Consider the following 15022-nt stretch of genomic DNA (forward strand, 5'->3'; position numbering starts at 1 on the left):
CCAGATGTACTGATATTTTTCTTGTACGTTTTCATACAACAGAAAAAAGTTTGTAGCCCCAACAAATGACGCTTGAGTGCTATAGGTTCTGGTCAAGCACAGCATGATGAAATGGTTTAATCAACAATTTGTTTTTTCTTGGAAAAGGTTATTACAGCTTGTGCGTAACTATGAAACAAAGAGAGAAACAGGTTACTCACCCTAATGGAGTCTTTTTACCATTTCAGAGGTGTTCCTTTAGCACTGAATGTCCTCTTAAGATGAAACATGATTGAACATACTTCAGGTACATACTCTGGTAGCCAGGATGGTTTGGTCAAACAAGAACTTGTAGTGCGATTTAGACGGACCCTCCTCAGCACTGGAGACTGATACATCTAGGAGAGATGTTGACTGAGGAGTCAGGAAGTACACTGTCAATTACAAGGGGGACATTCTGGAGCATTCAAATATTACTTATGATTGCCCAGATTTGTTTCTTTTGAATGGTGTGCATTTATCTATATTGGTTACAGTATTTAACTTACTCATATTATTTGGTTCCAGTAATAGCAGAAGGCTCTGTGTGTGTGGTGGGATGTCAACCAAACAGCTCCTGGTGAATGCCGACTTTGAAGAATGGAAATTTAATTGGCTGTTTGAATTTGGACAGAAGGTAGGGAGAGGTACTTCTCTCTCAGAATTGTGGGATTCGGTGTAGAGTGGGTATTGAAAGACTCACTAGCAGAGATGGCCTGGAGTCTATCTCCATAGTGGCTCTATCTTGATGCCGATGGAATACGGCTTGTGGTTCAAACTGCACGTCATTCCCTGGGTGGCTAGACAGCATCGCTATCTGGATAGTCTTTTGACATGGGCGTCTACCAATCAGAACAGATTGTGGCTCATGATAAGGTGGAGCAGCTACAGTCACAATTTTCTGTAAAAACTCTTTCCCACCTTCATTTATTTACATTCTTGTTTTTTATTTATTAAAGTTATGGCCTTTGTGCCATAAGATATTTCTAACTTGCGAGGATGTTGTTTGTTTTTCTGTTTGTTTTGAGGTTTTTTGGGCAGGGAGTAGAATTCCCTGGGTCATATAAACAGATACCATTCCCTACCCTCTGCTCCCAGTTTGCTTGCTGAAAGGATATATAGTGAGTTCATTAGCTTTCCTAAAAGGTATAGTCCTAAAAATGTTAATATTTCAGGACGCACAGAGCATACTCCATATGATTATGTTTATATGGCTCCATTAGTAAATCTTTACTCATTGATGGCTTGAGATTAATCTCAAAATGTAGTGACAATCTGACAATTTTAAGAAAAAATGGAACTGTGAAGTTTCAATATTACAAAGAACTTGTAACAGCTAAAATGGTAAATTAAGCCCCTCATCTTTTCCATCCACATAGTGGCTAATTAAAATGTCTTGTAAAATGTCTGAAAAATGGAATACCCCAGTGCTCTCAACACTTTCTGTGAAGTAATAAAATGTTTCTCACTGCAGCAAGTGAACTCTGAAACTTTAAGAAACGTTACCACCACTGTATTCAGACCGGTTCTAAAACCTGTTCTCACCAGATAATGAAATTGCTTGAATAAAATGACTTATGACTAGAATGGACTAAGTACTAGAAAATTTTCTGAAGGAAACAATCTGGCCCTGCATTGGAAGGAAGATGCCCCAACAGATTTTATGCACCTTTAATTTTTCTAACTACTCTTCATAAGTGTCTATAAATTCTCATTGACAAATTCTAGCATTTGCACCTCTTGCCTTTGAATTTTCTAGGAAGCAGAGTATTATTTATCGTTCTGACATTAATAGTGAGTGGACAGAACAGCTAGACGCTGAGAATTTATTTGAGAAAACCACTTATTTGAAGTACTTATTTCTAATTTGAAAAAAAAAAAAGTATTTAATTCTACTACCCAACTGTGATGCATGACAACGAGAGACTGAAGATAAAACAGGTTAAGGACTAAAAGTTGAAGGCTCTTTATCCCTTTCTCTGAACTACTGATTCTACCAAAGTTGCTGGGATCTTCCTCAAAAACAGAACTGAGCAGTGCTACCTTAAACTCCTCTAACTTTAAGATTTACCCATGTGTTGTGCCAATTCCAGCATGGACATTAACTGTACCTCATGAGAGAGTACCCCTTGGTGCATGCCTGTGACCAGGACTCCTAAATAGGCTTAAGGCTCCACACCCTATTTTAGTACCTCTCTTCAGAGCAAGAAAGCTTATTTATTTCTGGGTTAGCTGTGTGAATTTCCTCAAAATTGTAAAAGATCAAAAGGATTTTAACTAAAACCAAGATTTATTAGAAAAAAGAAAATTATAGTAAAATAAAAATAGATAAGATGAATTGGGTAACAGCTTTATCTAAAAACACAAATTTATAAAACAGTACTTTAATCAAGTATGCACTTACATCTAAGAATGCACATGGTAATCTAAGTCCCTAAGGTGCTTTTGCTATCTCTCATGAACACTGCAGCCTCTCAGAAGCCCAGCTCTATGGTCAACGGCTCACTTTTCCCTTTTGCAGTTTCTCCCCTCCTTGTTTTACTTTGAGCATATTTCAAGTCAAAGGTGTGACTTTGCCCATTAGCATTCCAGGGGTAAAAAATATCCGTTATAATTAGCATACTGACAAAGGTATTTACACAGGTATTTACACTATTTTGGAAGGGGATATAATCCACTTATCCATAACTATGGTCTGTTCTAATATTATTCAGTATTATATAAAAATTTTCTTGAGTGAACCAGATGTTGTCAATATCCTGTATACTTTATAGAGTTTAAGGCAAGGAAGGACCATTAGATCATCTAATCTGTATATGACAATCATTAAATTTCACACAGTTACCCCCCGTTCTGAATTTAGTAACTTGCATTTGGCTACAGAATATCTTCCAGGAAGACATCCAGTCTTGATATGAAGACTCCACCACTTCGCTTTGCAGTTTGAGCCAATGATTAAAGAGCCTCACTGTTAAAAATGTGCTTTATTTCTGAATTGAATTTGTCTGGCTTCACTTTCCAGCTATTGGTTCTGGTCGCACATTTCTCTGCTAAAGTGAAGAGCCCGTTACAGTCCAGTATTTACACTCAGTGAAGGTACTAATTCATTGTAAGCGAGTCACCCCTCAATCTTATTTTTGATAGGATTAACAAGGTGAGTTCTTTATATCTTCGACTGTAAGGCATTTTCTCTAGCTCTTAAAAATTTTTTGGGGCTCTTCTGTGCACCCTCTCCAGTTTTTCAACATCCCTTTTAAAATGTGAACACCAGAACTAGATGCAGTATTCCAGCCTGTGTCTTACCAATGCCACGAACAGAGGTAATATTAACTCCCTGCTCCTACTCACAACTCCTCCATTTATACATCCAAGATCACATTAGCCCTTTTTGCCACAGCATCACAAGGAAAACTCATCTTCAGTTGTTTGTCCACTCTGACCCCTAAAATCCTTTTAAGAGTCTCTTCTCTCCAGAATACAGTCCCCCATTCTATAGATATAGCCTGTATTTCTTGTTCCTATATGCAAAACTTTGCATTTGGCTGTATTAAACCACTTTCTGTCTGAAAGAGCCCAGATTACCAAGTGATCCAGATTACTCTGTAGACCTGCCCTGTCCTTACCATTATTTAACATTCTACCAGTCTGTATCATTCGCAAATTTTATCATCAGTTATTTTATATTTTCTTCTAGGTCACTGTGGAACATGTTGAATAGCATCAGACTTAACACCCATCCCTGCAGAACCCTACCAGAAACATCTCATGTGATGATTCCCTACTGATTACTATTTTCTTACTTTTTGAGATCCATTTATTGTGTACTTTATTGATAGTGTACAGTGCTAATTATTAGTCATTGGGTACTAGGTCAAATATCTTACAAAAGTCTAAGTATATTACATCTATGCAGTTACCTTTATCAAACTTGTAAACTCATCAAAGAATGAAGTCAGGTTTGTTTGACAAGATCTGTTTTCCATTAAACCATACTGTATGGCATTAATTATATTCTTATCCTTTAATTCATTATTAAGTGAATACCATATCAGCTTTTCCTTTATTTTGCCTGGGACCAATGTCAGGCTAACTGGTCTATAGTTACCCAAATCATCCTGCTTCCCCTTTTTGATTAGCAGCACCACATTAGCTTTCCTCCAATCTTCTGTAATTTCAACAGGATTGCAAGATTTATTAAAAATCAACATCGGTGAGCCAGAGATCTCCTCAGCCAGCTTCCTTAGAAATCTTGGGTGAAACTTATTTGGTCCTCCAGATTTAAAAATATTTATTCCTAAATATATGTTGTTTAGCATCCTCCTTGGTTACTACCAACTTGGAAAGTGCTTCATCATCCTCATATACTAAGTAAGTACATTCTTTCCAAATATACAACACTTCTGCATTCCAGCATTGTCATTATTAACAGTTTTACCATCTCCATTTAGTAAGAGGCCTAAACCATTGCTAAGATATCTTTGTTCCTAAATACATTCACATTATTGTCCTTAGCCCTGCTGGCCATGGATTTTCCCCTGATGTCTTAAATTCACCTTATCAATTTTCTACCCCTCATAACTTCTAACTGATTTTTGATTACTATGTTTCCCCCTTTTCCCCCCAATTGTTATATATTCAATTATTTAACACATGTTCTAGAATCAACATTTCACTTGTCTGTAAATTACAGCAAGAACTAAAGATTATACCTGCCTATGCAGGATGAGACTAAAATTATTTCTAAAGCAGGAGTAGGCAACCTATGGCACGCGTGCCAAAGGCGGCATGCGAGCTGATTTTCAGTGGCACTCACACTGCCCGGGTCCTGGCCACTGGTCTGGGGGGCTCTGCGTTTTAATTTAATTTTAAATGAAGCTTCTTAAACATTTTAAAAACTGTATTTACTTTACATACAACAATAGTTTAGTTATATATTCTAGACTTCTAGAAAGAGACTTTCTAAAAACGTTAAAATGTATTATTGGCACGCGAAACCTTAAGTTAGAGTGAATAAATGAAGACTCGGCACACCACTTCTGAAAGGTTGCCGACCCCTGATCTAAAGTATGCATCCACGTCACAGTTTCTTCAGGGACCTCAAAAATTATGAAGTTGCTATTGCTATATTATTAAGACACATTCCTGATATCCTGTCTCAATACTGGTCAGGCACTAGTGTACTTAACTTGCCTTTATACTATAAATACAAATCTAAACTACAAAAATGCAGAGTATTACAACACAACAGTCTTCCTTCTCAAACCACCCATGCATACAATTCCATCCTTCTCATTAATCATCTACAAATTGCAGCTTTAATTGTACACATACGTCAGATTACCTGAAAGAAATCACACACTGTCCGAAATTTAAAGTCTTAGACATTAATTTAACAAATTAAACTTACTTTAAATTTCCACAGATGATTATTAAATGACTAGCTTTGTGTAGAAGAGGCGAGACTTGACAAGATGATTTCTTCAATGCTCCTTGCATCTGTATTTTTTTTTGTGCTTCAAGCTTTCGTCTGGGATTATTAAGCACATGCTCTTTTCTTGCCTAGTTTTTTGGTGCCTATGTCACTAAGGAAATAGTTTATTAACATATCACTTGTAGCTGACTTTTTCAATGGAATTATTTAGGCACACTGACATTTTAACAGCTCAGATACTGTTGTACAATGCGCCCCTCCTCCCAAAATGGAGAGAGAACATTGTGAGGACGCAATTAAGCTGTCTTGTGCTAGTAAAAATAACTTAGGTTTAAATTGCTTTTCTGAACAGAGCATTAACCATTTGGAATAAAAGCTTTTCCAGATGTGTAGGATGAAGCATATTTTGGTTTTCATAATTCTGTTTACAGCCAATGCAAACTTCAAGTGCCTCTGTATAAATGTTACTTGAACCCAACAATTCGAGACATTCTTCCAGATAATTCAATCTCCTTTTATAACAGTTATCTGCAATTAGTCAAATATGTGTACTAAAACCATCAGCAGCTAATGCTGACAGACTACCAGTGTACCCAATCACATAAAACTCTTCCATTTCATAATGGAAAGACCAGACATGAATCTTAACTAAAACTACTGTACAGAACAAAAACATCCATCATAATAAAATACACTTATGAACCTAAACGCTCTACATTAGCTCAGAATTTCCTTGCTTTTGTCTTTTTAAATCAGAATATTAACTTTACTTTAACATAATAAAGTTATAATAATAATAAATTAAAAAAACGTTTAGAAAGTGATTCAAAAGTATCCAATTCTTTTAGTTTATAAAGTATCATTATAAGTGTTCAAGCACACACTAATAGTTAACATTTCTGAATGGTCTGGATGATAACCCCCCCGCTGATCATGACTTTCAGAAAAAAAATCCCATTTTGGATGAAAGCTTCTAATCCTTGGTATTTGGTCAAAAGGAAATTTTTTTCTTTGCTGACTGAATTCTGCAAGAGAGAAGAAAACATTTTCCCCATTTAAAAAAAGTATGAATGTTTTACACACAGATCATTCAATAAACATCTCAGTTTTGTATCCAGATGTGTAACTACTCCTCATTGAAGAGTACAATTGATCTCAGAGCCTCCTCAGGTTGGAAGACAGATCTAGATAGATCTTAGACCTGCAAGGTGCTGAGGGCCTATCAACCAACATTTCTACTGCTCACTAAACCTGTAAATAAAAATAAGAATTAAAAAATGAGAGACCCTTAACTATAGTTAAGGCAGATATGATTGCATAATCTAATATCTAATCCTTTGAAATCACACTAATAAAATGTACTTTAAAGAAAAAATAAGATTAAATGTGACATTTTACAACATCCTTATTGAGCTTGCAAGAACAAATCATCCCGATGTGCAGAAAGAATAGTAAATATGGCAGGCGACCAGTTTGGCTTAACAGTGAAAACCTTGCTGATCTTAAACACAAAAAAGAAGCTTACAAGAAGTGGAAGATTGGACAAATGACCAGGAAGGAGTATAAAAATATTGTTCAGGCATGCAGGAGTGAAATAAGGAAGGCCAAATCACACTTGGAGTCGCAGCTAGCAAGGGATGTTAAGAGTAACAAGAAGAGTTTCTTCAGGTATGTTAGGAACAAGGTGGTGGTCACGGAAAATGTGGGCCCCTTACTGTATGGGGGAGGCAACCTAGTGACAGAGGATGTGGAGAAAGCTAATGTACTCAATGCTTTTTTTGCCTCTGTCTTCACGAACAAGGTCAGCTCCCAGAAGACTGCACTGAGCAGCACAATATGGGGAGGAGGTGATCAGCCCTCTGTGGAGAAAGAAGTGGTTCAGGACTATTTAGAAAAGCTGGATGAGCACAAGTCCATGGGGCTGGATGTGCTGCATCCGAGGGTGCTAAATGAGTTGGCGGATGTGTTTGCAGAACCATTGGCCATTATCTTTGAAAACTCATGGCTATCGCCGGAGGTCCCGGATGACTGGAAAAAGGCTAATGTAGTGCCCATCTTTAAAAAAGGGAATAGGAGGATTCAGGGAACTATAGGCCAGTCAGCCTCACCTCAGTCCATGGAAAAATCATGGAGCAGGTCATCAAGGAATCAATTCTGAAGCACTTCGAGGAGAGGAAAGTGATCAGGAACAGTCAGCATGGATTCACCAAGAGCAAGTCATGCCTGACTAATCTAATTGCCTTCTATGATGATATAACTGGCTCTGTGGATGAGGGGAAAGCAGTGGACTTGTTGTTCCTTGACTTTAGCAAAGCTTTTGATACGGTCTCCCACAGTATTCTTGACAGCAAGTTGAAGTATGGGCTGGATGAATGGACTATAAGGTGGATACAAAGCTGGCTAGATCATCGGGCTCAACGGGTAGTGATCAATGGCTCCATGTCTAGTTGGCTGCCGGTATGAAGCGGAGTACCCCAAGGGTCGGTCGTGGGGCCGGTTTTGTTCAATATCTTCATTAATGATCTGGAGGATTGCGTGGATTGCACCCTCAGCAAGTTTGCAGATGACACTAAACTGGGAGGAGTGGTAGATACGCTGGAGGGTAGGGATAGGGTACAGAGGGACCTAGACAAATTAGAGGATTGGGCCAAAAGAAATCTGATGAGGCTCAACAAGGACAAGTGCAGAGTCCTGCACTTAGGATGGAAGAATCCCATGCACTACTACAGACTAGGGACCAAGTGGCTAGGCAGAAGTTCTGCAGAAAAGGACCTAGGGGTTACAGTGGATGAGAAGCTGGATACGAGTCAACAGTGTGCCCTTGTTGCCAAGAAGGCTAACGGCATTTTGGGCTGTATAAGTAGGAGCATTGCCAGCAGATCGACAGACGAGATCATTCCTCTCTATTCGGCATTGGTGAGGCCCCATCTGGAGTATTGTGTCCAGTTCTGGGCCTCACACTATAACAGGGGTCAGCGGCCTTTCAGAAGTGGTGTGCCGAGTCTTCATTTATTCACTCTAACTTAAGGTTTCACATGCCAGTAATACATTTTAATGTTTTTAGAAGGTCTCTTTCTAGAAGTCTAGAATATATAACTAAACTATTGTTGCATGTGAAGTAAATACAGTTTTTAAAATGTTTAAGAAGCTTCATTTAAAATTAAATTAAAACACAGAACCCCCTGGACCAGTGGCCAGGACCAGGGCAGTGTGAGTGCCACTGAAAATCAGCTCGCGTGCCGCCTTTGGCACACATTCCATAGGTTGCCTACCCCTGCACTACAAGAAGAATGCGGAAAAATTGTAAAGAGTCCAGCGGAGGGCAACAAAAATGATTAGGGGACTGGAACACATGAGTTATGAGGAGAGGCTGAGGGGACTGGGATTATTTAGTCTGTAGAAGAAAAAAATGAGGGGGGACTTGATAGCTGCTTTCAACTACCTGAAAGGGGGTTCCAAAAAGGATGGATCTAGGCTGTTCTCAGTGGTAGCAGATGACAGAACAAGGAGTAATGGTCTCAAGTTGCAGTGAGGGATGTTTAGGTTGGATATTAGGAAAAACTTTTTTACTAGAAGGGTGGTGAAGCACTGGAATGGGTTATCTAGGGAGGTGGTGGAATCTCCTTCCTCAGAGTTTTTAAGGTCAGGCTTGACAAAGCCCTGGCTGGGATGATTTAGTTGGGGATTGGTCCTGCTTTGAGCAGGGGGTTGGACTAGATGACCTCCTGAGGTCCCTTCCAACCCTGATATTCTATGATTTTGACATAGGACTCTTATTTGGCTGTGAAAAAAAGACAGCAGAACTATTAAGTTTTATCCTCCCACAGCCAAAGTAAATCAACATGTTGCCTTTAATCTAATTTTCTAGTTCTTATAATTTATTTATATGTATATGGTCACATAACTAGATCTACTTGCAAACTTCAACAAGGCAATTTAAAAACTGAACTTTGTCCTTTGAAGTGAAGGAAAAAAAAATCTTATCTATGTGTCTTTTTAAAAAAAATATGAAGGTCTACAATGACATTATTTCAATAATAAGGATTTTACCTTCTGCAGATATTGGATATATGCTGAACTACAAGAAAATTGAACTACAATATTAATATGTGTATTAGATCCTAATGAATAGAGACACAAATGAGTCAATATCTCTCATTTCTTTTCTGTAAACAGTTATCTTTCATAATCAAGATAACTACAGATTATACTAGTGGTTTCCAAGATCTTCATAACTCAGTTTCCTCTTAAATTACTGGCATAATTAGTACCAACATCTTTTAATAGCACTAACACCTTCTAATCTCTCTTTACACATCTTTCTGACTCAGTTTACAGATGGACAATAAAAAAAATACTTTAATTTCTAAAAATGCTAGTTTAATCCTCAAAAGCTGGCATTTTCTGCACTGTCTACTAAACAGATTCTTCATGAAGATATGTATATGTTCAATAGTTAATTCATTCCAACAAGAGGCAAAGATAATTCTGCTCTGGTCCATCTCATTACTGTCCCTTTACAAATATTATCTGGTATTTGTTCAAAATTATAGTTTATTTCACTCTCCGGAAATCACTTCTACTTCCACATGACTAGGTAGATTAAATCTTCATTAAGGAAATGAAATTATCTTGAAAAGCCAAACATAACCACGACAAACAGTATTCCATGTCCAGTATATGAATTTCATTTAAAGTGAATGACAAATCAAATTTTTGGTGATTTCAGCACAAAATTATCCTTATAAAATAACTGTTAGAAATTAATATGTTCAGTTTATAAATTGATTCCTTCCAAATGCTACCCAAAACCTGGTGTCTCTGTCCTAGTTTCTTGCTCTCAGAGACGATGGGGTAGGATGCTGCTGAGACACAGCAATCTGCCCTGTGGGTAGAGAGATATTTTGTGTCAATCAACAGCAACCCCTCAGGCTGATCAAAGTGCAGCACTGACAGAAAGGCCCACCAGACAGCGATCAGATAGCACCTGAGCAAACCAGAGAGGTGGAGGAGAATGTAATCAGGGAAGTTTAAGAATCTGACAGGATTACTGAAGACCTGACTTGGGGGATGGAAAGAGGATAGAGGATATATATACACCCAGGAGAAGGGCTGGTGACAAGATGCATTGTAACAAAAAATATCAAAAGACATTCAGTTATCTTTAGTTCTCTGCAACCTGAGAAAAAGAGGCATTAGTAAGAGTTATCAACCCAGTATACTAACCCAGATCAGAAATTTGACTGCAGAATCAAACACAGATCACATAGTAATTTGTTCTACTATCTGAAATGAGTTGGACTTACAAGTTTCCGGATCTGTTCTTTAGACTGGATAACCCTTTATACAAAGAAAAAAAAAAACAATAACCAAGAAATAAATCCTTAATGTAATTTCACATCATTCAGATACAACAGTTGACTAATAGCATGAGAAGCTCCCTGTTTGGGGAGCAGAGAAAAAAGGTACTATAGTAGGGTTGGTTCTTCACCCTATTGGGGGTGTTATCGGATCTGAAGTGCAGAATTCTATAGGAAAGGAAGAAAAAAAATCAGAAAAGCTAGTCTGCAACTTAACCAGCAAGGCAAATTTAAATCTAACAAAACACGAAACAGTTTTTCACTCCCTTTTTTCATGTCCAGGTCTTTCCCTCAAGTAAGTTACATATCTCACTCACTCTCACATACACACTAAGGTTGCAAAGTCAAGCACTTAAAATTAGGAAATGCCAGAATTAAGGTTGTCTGCAACCTTAATTCAGCCCCCTTAGCTATATGCTTTATGATACAGTTTTTAACTACATAATCACATACTATTTTTTCCAAAAGGCCCCTGAATCATTCAGTGCACAGAATGGACTCTCTCATTTAACAAGCAGTTATTTAATTCAAAAGGGTTAATGAGATCCTTGAATGTATAAACAAGACAATACTGAGGAAAAGTAGGCAAGTTATACCTCTGTATTTGATACTAGTGTGACAGCTACTGGAATATTGTGTCCAGTTTTGAAGTCTACAATCAAGAATGTTGAAAAATTGGAGATGGTTCAGAGAAGAGCCACAAGAATAACTAAAGGACTGGGAAAAATGCCCTATAGTAAAAGACTCAAGCATCTCAATCTATTTAATTTAACAAAGAGAAAGTTGTGAGGTGACTTGACCACAGTTTATAAGTACCTATATGGAGAACAAGCCCCACCCCATAACAAAACATACAACACACAACACAACACAAAATAAAATGATGATGATGATGACAGTCTCTCTGCTCTCAGTTCCAGTGCCGGGATCTGGAGCGCAGACAGTCCATAACAGCCCAGAGCTGCAGTTGCAGGCAAAGTTCTGCTCAACTCTGGGCTAGAGCCCAGAGACAGAATCTTTGGGGAATTTGGGGAATTTAGCTGCTAAAATCTAAGAAAGTCTCTATTGAGCATATCAGAATTGCGGTTTTTAAAAAAATGTATAGCTTGGCCAAATCTGAGTGGATTTTCATTCCCTCATGGAAATGCTAATCCACTACAAAATTGCAAGTCCCTGCGACAAAGCATAGGGGGCCCAGAGCATTTCAAAGAAAAGGTCACCAGATTTTTTCTACATAGGCAAAACCACCTATTTTTTCTTAGCCCATTCTCGAGAATAACTCAGTTGTGTTGGCTGAAGTTTATGGCTAAAGCGTGGACAATTAAAGGCAAGTGAAAGGGGTCTTATAATAGAAACCATGAGACAGCCTAAATAATACATTGTGCTACCAGTTCCACCTATTATAAAGGCTGACTGCTGCAAGGTATTATCATTCCAGCTTGTTTTTTGTAAGCTGTCATTCCTGTTTTGTAAGCTGTTGCTTCTTCAATATGTTTGCTTTTTCCAGAATGGCTGATGAAATGTTTTAGTTTACTACTACTGAGATCTACTTCATTAAGGAAAAGGAAGGGGTATTTTGAAACAAACACACAAAATATAAAAATATGTTCATCATTATATTAGATATAACTTTAACCCTGAATTAAATGAAGGCCATAATTTTGAAGAGATTCTAACTCCATATTTTCAACACCTCAGTAAAAGTGATAAAAGAAAGTGCAGGTGTAAAGCCCTTTAAAAAAATCAGGCCATTTTAATACAATTGCCTATATTAAAGGCTACCTGAAATTAAAGGTAAAAATTCCTCAAGAGGATAAGTGATTTAGGAGCCAAAGCCCCATTTTTAAATGTGACTTAGATACTTAGAACCTAAGTTTCATTTAAAGACAATGGTACATAAAAGCTTAAGTCTCTTTTGAAAATGGGCCTTAAGTTCTTTTGGAAACTTTGGAGGGGGGAGGACGGGGGGAGGACATATATTAACATGAAACAATACTTGGATTACAAGACACTGGCCTGTAGGAAGGGCACATTCGGCACTTAAGTATTTAAAAATGAACATTTGGCATCTCCCTACCTACCAAAAAAATAAAAAGAAATTCTTACAACAAAAGCATCAAAGCTGCACAAAATATATTATCAGCTAGACAATGCCATCCAGATTGCTAGATTTTACATACTGTCCTGAGAATATAAGCACAAGATCGGTCAACCAAACAAGATGGAATTTTAAAATCACTACAGGAAAGACTTGTTTCTTGAGGATATGGATCAGGAGTCATTAAAGGGACAGTCAAGAGTGCATTTGTTTTTGTGAAGCAGTGTCCCTTGAAGCAACAATATTTCCTCCCTCCTTCCTTTACTTAACCAGATACTTCCCCCAGTGTTTCATGGTAGCAAGTAAATTCTTTGTATTCCTTTTCCTCCGATTTCCCTGCCTACAAAAGCCTGTTATTTCATGTTTCACTGCTGAAAATTGTCAGCAAAAACATTAAATATTACTATTATCTTGTATGGGTTTTCTCACACACACTTATCTTACTTAGTGAAGTTATTTCCACACCCTTCAAAGCTCCATGTTGCAGAAAACTGGTGTCCTTCGTTTCGGACTCTTCAAAAATATTTTAAGAGCATATGGTAGGTTGATAGTTGTGTTTGTTTCTTCTTTATCCTTTTTCTTTTCCGCTTCCTTCAATCTTGTGTAATAGGCAAAGTACCAGTCACTGCAGGCTTTGACTACTCAACTAGTTCAGTCTCAAATAACCTTTCAAGTGGGTTCCTGCTGTTAAGAAACTAAGATAGTTTTCACCAGTGGATTTTCTGATCAGATCATAATGGTTTTGTTTTTTTAAAAAAAAATAAGGACAAAGATTAACTCAGGTAATCATTTAACATTTTGAAGAGTGGTATTTATCCTACTCATCTTTTCTGCAGCTGAAGTTCTTCAATAGAGAAACTGCTGTTCTACATACAAGTCTTCCTCTGGAAAACTGTTGCAGCATTTTAGTACTATGATATTAAATGTAATCCACTCTCTTTGAAGCTATTATTCAGTTTCTGAGACTAACAGGCGCATTAAAATATCTTTAAATTATAGCAATAAGTTTTACATTGTAAACTTTATATTAAAATTTCAAGTTTTACCATAGACACATATCTGTGAGCTAATCAAGCATAAACTGTGTGTGGGTTGCATCTCCCCTTGCAACTAACAGTAAAGTATTACTGGCTAGCCAGAATAAAGCTTAAATCCTTCAGGCATGAAGATCAAGAAAAAGTGCACTCCTTTTGAATAATATTACATTTCACAAACTCTGTTACCAATTATATGCTAAGGCTGTCTTCTGCCAGAAATGAATTGTGTTTCACCTCCTCCTCCAGAAAATAATTTCTTTCCTCTGGTATTTATTTTTCACAAAATTAAAGGTGGAGAGGGACTGCACAATCCCAAGCAGCAACCCACTGTTTGTCATTCTAAAATTCAGAAATTCATACCAAACAAATAATTAGAAGTTATCACTAGTATTTGCCCTCACTACCTTCCCACTTACTTTATTAGATTGCAAAATCTGCAAGCAATTAACGTCTGTTTTATCATCAATAAGCTATTCAAGACAAGGACCGTGCCTACCATAATGATGTCTAACAATAGAGGGCGTTTGGGTACTACTGAAATACAAATGAAAATACAAACAATACAACTAAAACACAGCATTTCTACATATGAAGAAATTGGGCTATGAAACTGAATTCAGTTTGCCTTATTCACGTACTGAAGTTGGTTTCTTTTTTGGAGAAAGACACTGTTCTGCTGGGCATATGAATAAATATAATGTATTGTGTCATTCCAAACAATTCTACTATAGTTAAATGTTTAAAATTTGAATCTGGAAAAAATTAACTAACTTCAGTCATGCCTACTAATTGTTCCTGATAACGAGTGAACAAATTGAACAAGACAAGTAAGCAGGCAGGCTACAAGAAAGTGTTAGGAGGGCTATAAATTGCAAAATGTATATTTTATTATTTTTATGTTTTAAATCCTGCCCTTCACTCTTGATTTACTTTATGATTTTAACTCATAGGGAGTTCTTAATTTTCTGATCCTTGAAGTTCACTAAATTAAAAAAAAAACACTGGTTTCAGATAGGATACAGTTTTCATATTTTGGGGAGGAGGTTTGTTTTGTTTTTTGTACCTCAGTTTGCAGGCA

At 37.2% G+C, this 15022-nt stretch overlaps 1 protein-coding gene across 1 annotated transcript in view; it reads right to left on the reverse strand.

Annotated features, from left to right (window-relative positions):
• The window catches only part of SH3RF1 (SH3 domain containing ring finger 1), a 154052-nt gene that overhangs the window by 90468 nt on the left and 48562 nt on the right, over positions 1–15022 (reverse strand). The gene's annotated exons all lie outside the window — the stretch shown is intronic.

Source organism: Chelonia mydas, chromosome 4 (assembly GCF_015237465.2).
Source record: "Chelonia mydas isolate rCheMyd1 chromosome 4, rCheMyd1.pri.v2, whole genome shotgun sequence".
NCBI lineage: Eukaryota > Metazoa > Chordata > Testudines > Cheloniidae > Chelonia > Chelonia mydas.